General features: G+C 47.0%; 1 protein-coding gene across 2 annotated transcripts in view; it reads right to left on the bottom strand.

Moving 5' to 3' along the window:
* The window catches only part of RHBDD1 (rhomboid domain containing 1), a 123,605-nt gene that overhangs the window by 94,224 nt on the left and 14,146 nt on the right, over positions 1-15,235 (bottom strand). For both annotated transcript variants that reach the window (XM_040349142.1, XM_040349141.1), the window contains exon 2: positions 3,984-4,049. The gene's annotated coding sequence lies outside the window, so the exon portion shown is untranslated. The remainder of the gene's footprint in view (positions 1-3,983; positions 4,050-15,235) is intronic.

Genomic DNA, 15,235 nt, shown 5'->3' with positions numbered 1-15,235 from the left:
CTCTGAAAAGGGAAACCTTCTTTTAAAAAGGGACCTGGAAAAGAAGCGTTTCCTCTCGGGATCCTCCCATTCCCTTTTAACTGTGTTAACCAATACTTCATGTACTGTAAAGACTCTTTTCTCATGCTCCCCCAGACCCTGATACATTTGGTCATGGAACGATAAGGTCTTTTTGTCGGTCTGGAAACTGAGGGTCGTATAAAATTGCCCCCAAAAGGTCCTCTACCTCATCCAGGGACAACCTATATCTGGAGGGCTTGCCGGATTCCCCATCCTGGCCCTCCTCCGAGTCCTGAGAATCAGAGTTGGCACTATCTGGACGTGCCTGTTCAACGCCGGAAGGACCTGAAGCCTCCTCTGCCCTCTGTGCAGTGGCAGGTTTGGCAGGTGCAGAGCCCTGAACCAGCGGAGGGGGTTGTATCCTGAGAGACGGGATTAGAAGGGAGTTTAAATCTTTCAAAGAGACTCTTAAAGGATGACAAGGTGGATGAGAGTTCCTTTACGGAAGCAGCTAGTCCTGACTCCCGCTCTGAATCCCTCTCTCTAACTAGGGTGTCTATACAGTCCCTGCATAGGACTTTTGCCCATGACTCCCTAGAACATCCCTACAGGAGGCACACTTCCTTCTGGAGGTATGGGATCACTTTGACTGTCAGTAGCTTTCTGCAAAACATGTACAAAAAAGGCAGAAAACAATCAGAAAAAAATGGGCAAACAGATACAACCCACAGGAGTGCACTGACCCTCTATCCTGCAGGGATCAGAGCCTCCCCCCCTGACCACCAAGGGGGATTGACCCCCCCCCATAGACAGGAACCATGTATGGAGGGGCATTCCTAGATAGAGAGGAACCCTCCCCAGGGCACTCTTACCTTAGGAAGGCTGGAGGTAGTGTCACTGGGTGTCGTTTGAGCGTCTGCTTCCGACATGACTGCAGGTGGTTGCTGCTATGGAGTCCTACGCTGCCTGTGCGCGTTCTCGGCTCTCTCCAGCCTGTGCCTGGTCCCCTATCAGCGCCGCGACCCGGAACCGGAAGTCACGGGTCAAAGGGAAAGCATCTGCCCTCCGCCGGAAATGACGTCACCTGCCGTCCAGCTCGCTGGTTCCAAAAAAACGCGGCCTGTTTAAACAACAGGAAGAGCCAGGATGCTACCATGCTGCGGCCCTGTGGACGCGATAGGGGACCACCTCAGCCTGCTGCCACGCTCGACGAGGATGGGGTGGCTCCAGATGGTGGATAAGTACCGCACCTATTAGTACCCTAGAAGCCCCTGCTTCTCTCCAGGTTCAAAAGCGGCCTTAGTCCCCTGACTGACCGGCCTGGTTCCAAGCACAGTGTCTCCCCTCCAGGGGAAACACCAACAACTGAAGTCCGGCAGGGGAAGTAAGAATTTATGGGCTGGCGCAGTGTTTCCAGAGGAAGGGGAGGAGCCTATGTCTCTCATTGTGGCCGTCCTGAAAGACGAAAGGGGAAAATTCACTCTCCTAGATGTGCAAAGCTGGTAGAGACATCCCAACCTTTTTGGTAGAGACATCCCAACCTTCCAAACCTTTTTGTCACCACCAGTCTCAGTGACCTGATGTCATCCCATACAATGTAGGACCAGCAGTCCTGCACTGTATACACTGTAAACATATATGTGAAGATAGGGGATACTCGACACTGAAATAATTAAGTAAATAGATAGTACTCCACTGTCTCAGCCTAATATTAGGTGGGATTTCTGAAGCCAAAAGGGTCAAAAATCAAAAGAAGTTGTAACCTAGGTAAGTGATACAGAGGTTACCAAAGGGGCTCCAATGAGAAACCCTGCGGCATAGGTACAAAAAATGTATTGATAGAAACAAGGCACGTAAAGCCAAAAACCATATAGAGAACCTTCACCATACAAACAATAAGAAACAATTGTGACCACGTTTTCAAGAAAGAATTAAAAACAGCCCAGACTTTTCAAACATACACGTAATCACACCAATGGCTAGCAATGATGACCAGTAAATGGCAGTAGTTCTTGCGCAAAGAGACACCCAACTTCAGTAAACTACATTGATGAATGTGACTCCAAATGAGGGGCAAAGTAAGGGGGTGAGAAATGTCAGAATCCGACGATATGAGCAGATATGAAGAATTTATTCAATGTTAGCGGTAACGGAGAGACAATGTCATGCACTATACAGAGGATGATAAGGGTCCACCCATTAGAGCAGCCATCACTAAATGGCGGCCTGCGGTCCGAGTCTGGCCCGAGTGCCACTTCTGCCCGGACCGGCAGTATAATTCTAAATGACAGCAAGCGTTGGTTTGCTGGGACCGCTGGGGTTGCCCCAGCAACCAGTGACGATGCGTGCGTGCACCTGCCCCCTGCTCCTCGCCGCAGGTCCGGAGTTAACAGAAGATTCACGGGCAGCTCCTTGGACTCCCGAGTCCACTCCTGGCTCTCCTTGCGAGTAGGGGTGTGACGTTACGTGCGCTCCGCCCCCTGCTGCTCGTGGTTCCCGGCTCCTGGCTCCTCATCTCGCAGCTTCCACCCCCTTCGGTATTTCAGTGCCCTCCTGCATTCAAGGTATGTGGGCCTTTAGTGATCACTAAAGCGCATATTTTTATTGTGCACACTGCTGGGCATATGTTGTTAATGTTAAGGGGCACTCAGATGGGCACATTTAATTTTAAGGGGCACGCTGATGAGTATATTTTTAATCTGCACAGTAATGGGCATATTTTGTTAAGGGGCACACTGATGGACACATTTTGTTGTGCCCATCAGAGTGCCCCTTAACATAAAATGTGCCCATCAGAGTGCCCCTTAAAATAAAAGGTGCCCATCAGTGTGACCCTTATTTTATGTTAAGGGGCACGCTGATGGTCAAATTTTATGGTAAGGGGCACGCTGATGGTCAAATTTTATGGTAAGGGGCACTCTGATGGGCAAAATTTATGTTAAGGGCCACGTTAATACCGATCAGAGTGTCCCTTAATATAAAATGTGCCCATCAACATGACCCTTATTTTATGTTAAGGGACACGCTGATGGGCACATTTTATGTTAAGGGGGACACTGATGGGGACATTTTATGTTAAGGGGGACTCTGATGTGGACATCTGATGTAAGGAGGCACTCTGACGGGAATGCCTGATGTAAAGGGGCGCTGTGATGGGGACACCTCATGTAAATGGGCGCTGTGATGGGGACACCTCATGTAAATGGGCGCTGTGATGGGGACACCTCATGTAAATGGGCACTGTGATGGGGACACCTCATGTAAATGGGCGCTGTGATGGGGACACCTCATGTAAAATGGGCGCTGTGATGGGGACACCTCATGTAAATGGGCGCTGTGATGGGGACACCTCATGTAAATGGGCGCTGTGATGGGGACACCTCATGTAAATGGGCGCTGTGATGGGGACACCTCATGTAAATGGGCGCTGTGATGGGGACACCTCATGTAAATAGGCGCTGTGATGGGGACACCATGTAAAAGAGCGCTGTGATAGGGACACCCGCTGTAAAGGGGCGCTGTGATGGGGACACCTCATGTAAATAGGCGCTGTGATGGGGACACCTCATGTAAATGGGCGCTGTGATAGGGACACCTCATGTAAAAGAGCGCTGTGATAGGGACACCCGCTGTAAAGGGGCGCTGTGATGGGGACACCTGATGTAAATGGGCGCCGTGATGGGGACACCTGTGACTACAATCTTTCTGAGTCATAGCACAGACTTGAGATTCGGACCTCGGCCCAAAGAAGATTTTGGCGACCAGACCTCCTTGAATTTTAATTCAGTACCCCTGCATTAGAGCTTTTGAAAGCTGAGTAGAGTATATCGGCTTAATCATCATCTCCTAGGCAAAATGAACAGTTAGCCCCTGCAGTTGGGAAAGGGGAGGGGGGGGGGGGGGGTCCCTATGCAAGGGAAAAAAAATGTCATGCCTGGAGTTCAGCTTTAAGGTATATGAAAAACATTTAATTGTACTCTTACCAGTGATCCTCTCTTTTTCTTGATTCCCCCACAACAGCTTAGAACTGGAAGAAACAGTCTGTCTACCTGTTGAAGAAAGAAAATAGACTTTAAATGGTCTTGTCCTAGCGCTTCAGTATTATCCAAAGATTAAAGTGGTTGTAAAGGTACAATTTTTTTTCCCTAAAAAGCCACCTTTACCTTAGTGCAGTCCTCCTTCACTTACCTCATCCTTTAATTTTGCTTTTAAATGTCCTTATTTCTTCTGAGAAATCCTCACTTCCTGTTCTTCTGTCTGTAACTCCACACAGTAATGCAAGGCTTTCTCCCTGGTGTGGAGTGTCATGCTCGCCCCCTCACTTGGACTGCAGGAGAGTTCGGACGCTCTCTACGTTGCAGATAGAGAAAGGAGCTGTGTGTTAGTGGGCGTCCTGACTCTCCTGTAGTCCAAGGGAGGGGAGAACACGACACTCCACACCAGGGAGAAAGCCTTGCATTACTGTGTGGAGTTACAAACAGAGGAACAGGAAATTAGGTAATTTAAAAGCAAAAATCGAAGGATGAAGTAAGTGAAGGAGGACTGCACTAAAGGTAAAAGGAAGCCATTTAGGAGAAAGAAAAAAATAAAAAATAAATTGTACCTTTAATACAGGGTTCACACATGTACACTGTGGCATGTTGCATTAACATTAGTTATGTTGCGTGTTTACCTGCTATGCATTAAGACAGACCCTTTATTTTATTTATTTTTTGCAGACCCTTTATTTACCATCACCAGAGCACATTTAATAACATACAGTGCCTTGAAAAAGTATTAATACCCCTTGAAACTTTACACATCTTGTCGTCATATTACAACCAAAAATGTAAATGGATTTTATGCGATAGACCAACACAAAGCGGCACATAATTTTGAAGTGGAAGGGAAATGTCAATACTTTGTAGAACCCCCTTTCACTGCAATGGCTATATTTATACTGAGATTAAATTACACACAGTGTTTCAATGCTGGGTATCACAGATAACCTGCCCACAACTACTCACAAAAAGCTGTTTATCTTTTATGCTGCATTCTATGCCAGGAAAGCAATACTACTCCAATGGAAAGCGACAGAGCCACCTCGGGCCTCCACATCTTCCCTATCCTCCCTGCAGACCCTCCCCAGCTCCCCTGTCTGGTGCCACCAGACAGTGTTGTATTTCACTCCCCCCTATCCCGCCTCTGGTGATTGCCGTAGATGCCTCAAATATTCACATTCTTTGATCTCGCTACCAATGTGATATCCAATATGCACAATGAATAGGTATACCCGGGTTTTATTTCAAATATTGCCCTGTTCCCGAGCTTCTCCGGGAAATAACCCTACTGTAATATGCTTACATGATGCATTTGGTAATTTTTCTTTGGTTCTGTTACCGGACCCTAATCTGGAATGTTACGCTGTCTATTGTTTATTGCTGTAACACCTGCTATGTTTAACCTGTAACCAGTTGAATATCTAAATAAATATTCCTTCTGTTAAAAAAAAAAAAAAGACACACAGGTGGACTCTTTACTAATTAGGTGACTTCTGAAGTCAATTGGTTTCCACTAGATTTTAGTTAGGGGTATCAGAGTAAAGGGGGGTGAATACAAACGCAAGCCACACTTTTCAAATATTTATTTGTAAAAAATGTTGAAAACAACTTATCATTTTCCTTCCACTTTACAATTATGTGCCATTTTGTGTTGGTCCATCACATAAAATCCCAATAAATTAAATTACATTTCCGTTTTTGGTTGTAACATGACAAAATGTGGAAAATTTCAAGGGGGTATGAATACTTTACTACTTTGTACCTGCACCTTTCTTCCAGACTTAATGTGCCAGAATGCATGGTAAGCAAGGCAGGTTTGTTGTAAAAGTGCGCTATTGAAAATTAATGGCACCCCCAAAGCATGTTACTGCAATGCAATGGTTTAAAAAGAGCCCTAAAGTATGTGTCAATAACCGCTTCCCCGCTTTAATGCGACACTTCCTGGGGCGTGCACACGCGGAGACCCACTCCCACTGGAGCCCAGTGACAGGTACCGCAGACTCTATGTCCGCCAGCACCCGTCGATTGTACAGTAGACAGGCAGAATGGTGATCTGCCTTGTAAACAAGGCAGATCGCCATTCTGTCAGTAAGGAAGGTATTGATCCTGTGTTCCTGTAACATGGATCAATGCCTTCCCACAGTAAAAGCACCTCCCCCCACAGTGAGAAAGCAAGGCTAGGCACACAGTTGATCACCCCTGATGTTAATGACACTGGCTGGGAAGAGATTAATACAGTGACAGTGCATATTTTTAGCACTGATCACTGTAATAGTGTTACTGGTCCCCAAAAAGTGTCAGTTAGTGTCTGATTTGTCCGCTGCAATATCACACAGTCCCACTATAAGTCGCTGATCCTCACTATTACTAGTAAAATTCTATATACTATATATATATATATATATATATATATATATATATATATATATATATATACATATACATATACACACACACATTTTATTATTAGTTCATTCATATGGGGCAGAGGCTTTAGGGGACAAAGCCTTTGTACATGAGATACGGGGACTAAGCTGAAAAATTTACACAGTCACCCTGTTGTGAAGAGGTATAAAAAAAAAAAAAAGTACCCATATAGGCCCAAACTTTAAGACTGGATTCACATCTATGCATTTTTTAGTGCTTTTTGCATATTTGCACTACAGTCCATTTAAACATGATTTCATTTGGAACGTGTTATGTAGTGCAAAATGCAAAAAGCACTAAAAATGCATACAGTAGGTGTGAATCCAGCCTAAAAGGGGTGAGGTGGCAACCTTAAAGCGTTTGTACAGGAAAAAAATGTTTTCGTTTAAAATAACAAACATGTCATACTTACCTCCATTGTGCAGTTCATTTTGCACAGAGTGGCCCCAATCCATGTCTTCTGGGGTCCCTTGGCGGCTGTCTCGGTCCTCGCCGCATGGTGGTCACTAATTGTGGCCATAGCCGCTCACTGTATCACTCGGCCCCTGCCCCTCGGCGCGCCGCATCACTGCATGTGATTGGGCAGGAAACACTGCCAATTGTGAAAAGCCTGACTTCCAAGCATGCCACAACAGCCACTGTATTTCTATTTTAAATTCTGATCATTGGCTTTTACCAGGACAAAATCTGAACAGCATATTTCGTCAGTTGCCATTTTTACAGCAGACAAACTTTGGTTAACAGGTCAGCCAAGTAGTGCTAAGAGAAGCAACACTAAAGAGATAGAGGATGTGACTTTGGGGTTATTCTACAGAAAAGAACATCTGGTATTTGTGCTAAAGTAGAGTTGCTGACATTGCTTCATTAAAATTCTATTAGTATCTCTGGTGGGAGCGACAAGGGAGTCTGTGCCACTTAGCATTACTGTACTACAAGTCAAAGAAAACATTTTTTGTTCTCAAATATTCAATGCATAGAGATGGACAGTCACATTCATTCATAAAACAAATGCTAACAGAGAACGGGATATTTGTTTATCTACCCACCACAAATGGAACAAATATAGCTACTGTATTGTCTTGTCGAGTGTCATGACAGCATGCAATGTCAAAACTGTAGCTTTTAACTGTAAAAATGACTTTTTCTGTCAGGTCTTACAAAATATGTAAGTCAAAAATGTATGAGATTCCTAGACATATCTGAAAAAGCAAGAAAATAAAATATACAAAGCTACAACAGATATGACACATAGTAGTTAATAAATCAGTGTTCCTGCTAATTAAAGTAAACGTGAGTTACTTACATGCAAGGCACATCAACAAGTTCACTTTAATATTGGGCCCCATCAGCTGTAAGTACCTTCTTTTCAATCCCCCACCAATTTGTTCAACCAAGTAAGGGAGTGTTATGCCCCGTACACAAGAGCGGTTTTCCCGTTGGAAAAAAAAAAAAAAACTTATGTTTTTTTTTTTTTATGGAATTCCACTCTAGCCAGCCTTGCATACACATGGTCACACAAAAGTTCGGTGAACTTTTGACTGCCAAGAATGTGGCGACACGAAATACGACGAGCCGAGAAAATATAATGGGACTGTAGGCCATACTCCTCACCAACCACCTTACTCCAGGCACAATAACAAATAAATACACTGACCCATTATTGGCGAATAAAGGCCGCGGTAACTTTTATTGGTTTAAACACAAAGAATTTTAAATATCAAATCCATTTTTATTACATAACTTCAACCATCAATAAATTGCCATTAATCAAGCAAAACCAAAATATGTGTAACTGCTCAGTTTTTGTAACTCAAGCAGAATTTAAATTATTAATTGACATATCACGTCCCCCCTGGTTCCCAAGGTGACGCATACCACATAAACTTTACCGCGACAGGGGAGGAGGGAGGGAGTTCCACAGCTGCTGCTGCCAAAGGGAAAGAGGGAGATTCCCAGCCCAGCCAATCCTTATAAAGCCTTCCCAGGCTCCTAGAAACTTCCGACACCTCCTATTGGCTGGCTGATGGTCCCGAATTTAAAGGAACAGAAGCATATTAATTACATACATCATTTAAACAGATACAATCCATAATCCAGCAACTATTAACCTATTAACCCCGTGTTGGCCACAATCCCACTCAAGTGGGCTCCTAATGTGCCCCCTTTCTTATGGGACTGTAGGCCATACTCCTCACCAACCACCTTACTCCAGGCACAATAACAAATAAATACACTGACCCATTATTGGCGAATAAAGGCCGCGGTAACTTTTATTGGTTTAAACACAAAGAATTTTAAATATCAAATCCATTTTTATTACATAACTTCAACCATCAATAAATTGCCATTAATCAAGCAAAACCAAAATATGTGTAACTGCTCAGTTTTTGTAACTCAAGCAGAATTTAAATTATTAATTGACATATCACGTCCCACAAGCCGGGCCTGAGCATCATGCCCGGCCCCACCCCACCTCTGCGGCCTGCTCGATTCCATACTGCAATCCCAAAATAAATATATCAATTCCCACGTCCGAGAGGTGGACGCCATCCTGCCTGTATAGCCCGTTAAAACCCCCTTCTAAATCCACATGTCTGTAGGACAAACCACCAATTTGGGTCATGAACTTGCACATGGCCTGATTTATACGCTTCCTTATCTTCTCCATGGCCCTCCTCTGTGGAGAGGAGAGCCAAGAGAGGCGCGGAACGATTTCTGAGAAAATTAAAATTGTACCTGGAGAGGCTAACGAGAACCTTTGCAGATCCCTTTGCATCAAAAAAAGGTAAATCCAGGGTTTTTACTTTACCCAAATCATTCCCACCAGCATGAACTAATAATACATCCGGCTTAGGCCATTGCTGACTAAGCCTACTTAAGTGAAAATATAGTTGGTGCCACTGAAGTCCCCGCACACCTTTCCAAAAAACCTGGAATGATTCTGGACAAAGTGATAAATTAGCTGAATACCTCCGCAAGGCCGCTCTCTTATGCGCCCAGTGAATGTAGGAATGTCCCAGAATCCAAACCGTGCGGGGCTGACCTGAAAATTAAACAAACAAGTTAGGACGAAGTCGGCAAAAAACCCCGCAGTCGGCAAAAAAAGGATATTCCTGCTAAGGTTTTTGAGATATGGCTGAAAGACAAACTTTGTTCCATCAAGGAAGCCACAAACGCTAATAAAGCCCCCTCGGAAGGGCGGCCATCACTAATTCCTAACTCTTCTGCAAAGGATAGCCAGCTCTTCCAAGAAGCAGCGTAGCACAACCACGTCTTTGGTGCCACCGAACCCTGTATTGCTCTTGCCACTAAGTCCAGATTAGGTCCCACAAATATTCTGGGCAACGAATCCCTTCCACATCCGCCTCCGGCAGCAGCTGACGAAAGCGGTCCATCTGAAACCGAGATAACGCATGGGCAAGGTTATTTTGCGCTCCCGGTGTGTGCTTAGCTTTTAGCCAGACATTAAAGTGTAAACAAAGAAACACGACCTGCCTTAAAATCTTGACCACCAGCAGAGACTTTGACGAAAGGCAATTTATGGCAAAGAGGACCCCTTTATTATCTGTTTCCACCAGAATCCTTTTATTTGCTCCCCACAACGTTAATGCCACCAATATCGGAAACAACTCTAACAGAACAATGTTTCTTGTGACCTCTTGAACCGCCCAGGACTCTGGCCATGCTGCACAGCACCAGTGTGTTCCCCTATATTGCAGCAAAGCCCTTGGACCCCGCCGCGTCTGTGAATAATCTGAAATCTGGCGCTGCCACAAACTCCTCCTGAAAAAATGGTCTGCCGTTGTAGGTCTCCAGGAACCGAGCCCAGACCAACAGATCTGCCTTGATCGAACTCGACAGCCTGACGTGGGCAAACGGGGACTTTAAACCAGCTATTGCTAAATACAAACAACGCGAAAAAATACGCCCGACAGGCATGATCCTGCCAGCGAAAGCCAGGACTCCCAGCAGCGACTGCATCTCTTTGAGCAGCACTTTTTTCCTTGATAGAAAGGAAGCTATCAATGAATTTAATTTCAACAATTTTGCCTCTGGCAAACGAAACTCCATCCTACACGTGTCTATACAGATGCCTAAAAACTCCAGGGTTGTCGCCGGGGCACACGTTTTCTCCTCCGCCAGCGGGACGCCAAACTGCGCCGCCATATCCTGAAAAGCCTGCAATAACTCCTGACAACTCCCCGAATCCTGTGGTCCTATAAACAGAAAGTCATCCAGGTAGTGGACGATTTTGTCACTACCTGAACGAAAGCCAACCACCCAATGCAAGAAAGACGAAAATGCCTCGAAGTAGGAGCAAGAAACTGAACACCCCATAGGCAGACACCTATCAAAGAAATAGGCCCCGTCAAAATAAAAACCTAACGAATTAAATGCCTCAGGGGCAATGGGCAACAGTCGAAAAGCCGATTTAATATCGGCTTTTGCCAGCAACGCACCTTGGCCACACTGCCGTACTTTAACAATCGCCTCCTCGAAAGTCGCATACTTGACCGAGCAAAGTTCCACATTAATCTCGTCATTAAGCGAATCCCCTTTAGGGAAGGATAAGTGATGTATAATCCTATAGGCATTCTGCTCCCTTTTGGGCACCACCCCTAGAGGTGATATGCGGAAATTGTCAAAGGGGGGGTGCTCAAAAGGACCCGCAATGCGACCTTCCGCAATTTCTTTTTCAACCTTTTCCCTCACCGCTTGCGGAAACTGACTGACTGATTTTAAGTTACCCACTACTGTGCATCCTGCCCCCGAGAATGAAGGGAGGGGGAAACCAACTTCAAAACCTCTACTGAGGAATTGCGCCGTCGCCTGGTCTGGATAGACTTCCAGCCATGGGCGCATACTTTCCAGCCTCACTGGCGTGCAGGCTTTTTGGAAAAATATCCCTAGCACTTTGACTAGCAGCATTCGCCGACTTCTTTAAACACTTTGCCGCAGGGTGAGCCCCTGCGCAAAACGAACACTCGTGTCTGTATTTACAAGCCGCATTCCAGCGGCACTGACTATCATTGAACGCGAAACAGCTCCCTTTCCTGAAAACTGCGCCAGAAGTGGAAGCCGCAGCTGGCTTTGGCATGGCAGACCTCTGCGGGGCCAGCAGATTTAGCCAAAGGCCGACGTCCTTCATACCCCAGCGCAACGAGGGGTGGACCGCCAATTTCTGCCTAAATGACTCGTCGTAATAGAACCAGCCAAGTCCACCAAAACTCTTGTAAGCCTCCAATATATGATCCACATGTTGGAACAAACCACTACTGCGTTCCGGGTACTTATCCGACATGACACCAGCAAAGATGCAAAACGCTTGCAACCAGTTATTGAAAGACCTAGGTATGGGTCTGCGTCTGTCATCATCATGTTTGTCATTTTTTTCCGTTTTAGCCATAAAGTCCTTCTGGGAGGGTAAAAGGGATAGAATGTCCATAAATTCCCCCCTCCAAATTTTTTCCTTCACTAACGTGCTCAGGTGATACCCCAGGGGAGACATTTCGCAGGGCATCACTTCTTTCATGCATGCCTCAGGCACGCTGCCCCTCCCGGCGGAGTTACCCTCCCCCGACACAATCCCAGGGGCCATAACCATATTGGGGGATTGATGTACTGGAGCAATGGGATGTGTGCTGTGTAAAGGATTACTCATTAAATGTGACACAGGACTTGCGGTTTGCACAGCACCAGCAGGGGTCAGTGTTCTGACTAGGGAAGACAGAGAATCTACAATCACATTCAGAGCCTGCAACTGAGCACACTCACCCACTGCTTGAGGCTGTGTACTGACTGCTGGACTAGGCTCTTCACACAGCATGGCTGCTGCAGGCTCCTGCCTGAAAGGCGAGACTTGTGGCTCCTGTCCCCAAACGGAGACCTGTGGCTGTCTGGGTGAACATGGGGGGGGGGGGGCGCCCCCTCCCCACGCTTGCTGTGGGCTGCACAGCCCTGCCTCTCCTGGCGTTCCCCCTCGCAGGGGACTGTGAAATGTTCCTCTTCTGCCGCACTGAGTGGCGCACGCTTGCGGGTCCGCCCCCGCCATCTTCCTCCTCACATTCGCCGCGCCTCCGCTCCGCCTCCACCGCTGACTGGGATTACCCTGTGCGTTCTGGAGGCTGACTCCTCCGTGCTCTGACAGGGAGCTCCCTGCTCACAGACGCGCTCTCACTCAGCTGCTCAAAGGGTGACACAAACCCAGAGTCTGACGCCACTTCTGCAGGTTGTTCTTCAGGGACAATGTCCCCCAGAGTTAAGCAGCGTTTAAGCCACTCTTCCCCCCCTTCACTGCCTGCCTTCTCCAAAAGTTTTTTAAAGAGGGACTCCATACCTTAAAGAGAAGGGCAGCTAGACCAGAGAAGTCCAAGTTCCACAGCTGCTGAGTTCCACAGCTGCTGCTGCCAAAGGGAAAGAGGGAGATTCCCAGCCCAGCCAATCCTTATAAAGCCTTCCCAGGCTCCTAGAAACTTCCGACACCTCCTATTGGCTGGCTGATGGTCCCGAATTTAAAGGAACAGAAGCATATTAATTACATACATCATTTAAACAGATACAACCCATAATCCAGCAACTATTAACCTATTAACCCCGTGTTGGCCACAATCCCACTCAAGTGGGCTCCTAATGTGCCCCCTTTCTTATTCTATACTTCCGAGCATGCGTCGATTTGTTTCCGAGCATGCGTCGGAATTTGTATACACGATAGGAAATTCCGATCGGTTATTCCCCCCCCCCGACAGGAAAAGTACCAGTTACACTTACTGGTAACGGATTTTCTAGGAAATCTTCCAGGACGGCACACCTGAGATGACGGTCCCACCTGACAGGAAACACAATCAACAACAGAGTTTAAAAGGCCCCACCCTTCCCTTTGTCCCTCAGTTATGACAAAGTATAGACCCACACCGGTGTCAGAGGGTACCTTCTGTGAACACAAACATCACCAACATTTAAGGGTGGGAAGTAGGCCTGCCGTCCTGGAAGATTTCCTAGAAAATCCGTTACCGGTAAGTGTAACTGGTACTTTTCTCCAGTCATCTTCCAGGACGGCACACCTGAGACGATGAGCAAGAAGTTCAGGCCTACCTTAGGGTGGGATCACCGCCTGTAGGACTTTTCTGCCGAATGCCAAGTCCTGAGGGGACAACAGCTCCACTCTGTAGTGCCTCAGGAATGTATTTTGGCTCGTCCAAGTTGCTGCTTTGCAGATCTGATCAATCGAAGCGCCTGCCCTCTCTGCCCAGGAGGTCGCCAGAGATCTGGTTGAGTGAGCCTTAATGTGCTCTGTAACAGGTTTTCCTGACTGTTCATAAACTACTGCGATAGTCTGTTTAATCCACCTGGCTATCGTAGGCTTAGAGGCTTGAAGCCCTTTCTTTTGACCGGAGAAATTAATTAACAAATGATTTGATCTCCTGAACTCACTCACTCTATCTAAATAGGCTAGAAGACACCTTCTAACATCCAATAAATGAAACCTCGCCTCCTTGTCATTCTTTGGGTTCTGACAAAAGGAGGGGAGGTTCAGAAACCTTTTTACCAGTGGGTTCAGGGCTAGCCTCTGGTCAAAAAATACTGACAAGGCTGCAACCTGGACCGTTTCCTGTGGGAAACACAATCAATAACTGAGGGACAGAGGGAAGGGTGGGGGCCTTTTAAACTCTGTTGTTGATTGTGTTTCCTGTCAGGTGGGACCGTCCAGTGGCGTCACTAGGGTTGGTGTCACCCGGTGCGGTAAAACATGGTGTCACCCCCCCCCCCCTCTGTCTAGGCTGCCCAGCACCAAGCAGGCAGCGCATGGGGCGCACCCCAAACCAGCCCCTGTAAATGATAGTATAGGGCAGTATAGTGGCAGGTTAGGGTAGTATAGAGTGGTATAGTGTCAGGTTGGTGTAGTGGGGTGGTATAGGACAGGTTAAGGTGGTATAGGGCATGTTGGGGTGATATAGGGTAGTTTGGGGTGGTATAGGGCAAGTTAGGGTTGCATAGGGCAGGTTGGAGTGGTATAGGGCAAGTTAGGGTGGTACAGGGCAGGTTGGGGTGGTATAGTGCAAGTTGGGATGGCATGGGAAAGGTTGGGGTGGTACAGGGCAAGTTAGGGTGGCATTGGGCAGGTTGGGGTGGTACAGGGCAAGTTATGGTGGCATAGGGCAGATTGGGGTGGTACAGGGCAAGTTAGGGTGGCACAGGGCAGATTGGGGTGGTACAGGGCAAGTTAGGGTGGCACAGGGCAAGTTAGGGTGGCACAGGGCAGGCTGGGGTGGTACAGGGCAGGCTGGGGTGGTACAGGGCAGGCTGGGGTGGTACAGGGCAGGCTGGGGTGGTACAGAGCAGGTTGGGGTGATAAAGGGCAGGCTGGGATTGCACAGGGCAGGCTGGGCATGTCAGCTAAAAAAAAAAAAATTGGGATGGTGTCACCCCTCTAGCGGGTGTCACCCGGTGCAGACCGCACCCCAATAGCAACGCCTCTGGGACCGTCATCTCAGGTGTGCCGTCTTGGAAGAGGACTGGAGAAAAAAAAAAAAGATAACCTGCTCTCTTTCTCCAGCTGTTTTTTTGTTGGAAAAAGTCTGATGGAGCATACACATGGTTGGTATTCCCGACCAAAAGCTCTCATCGGACTTTTTACAACAGGAAATCCGATCGCGTGTACGGGGCATAAGCTTTGTGCAAGCTCCAAATCGTGACTGTTAAAGCCTCTCTCCCTGACCACATGTGACAGGGATAGGCGTTTGAGTGTCCAATCACTGTCACACGGGAGA

This window comes from Rana temporaria, chromosome 4, assembly GCF_905171775.1.
Source record: "Rana temporaria chromosome 4, aRanTem1.1, whole genome shotgun sequence".
In the NCBI taxonomy this organism is placed as follows: domain Eukaryota; kingdom Metazoa; phylum Chordata; class Amphibia; order Anura; family Ranidae; genus Rana; species Rana temporaria.
This window is presented reverse-complemented; position numbering and strand designations above follow the sequence as displayed.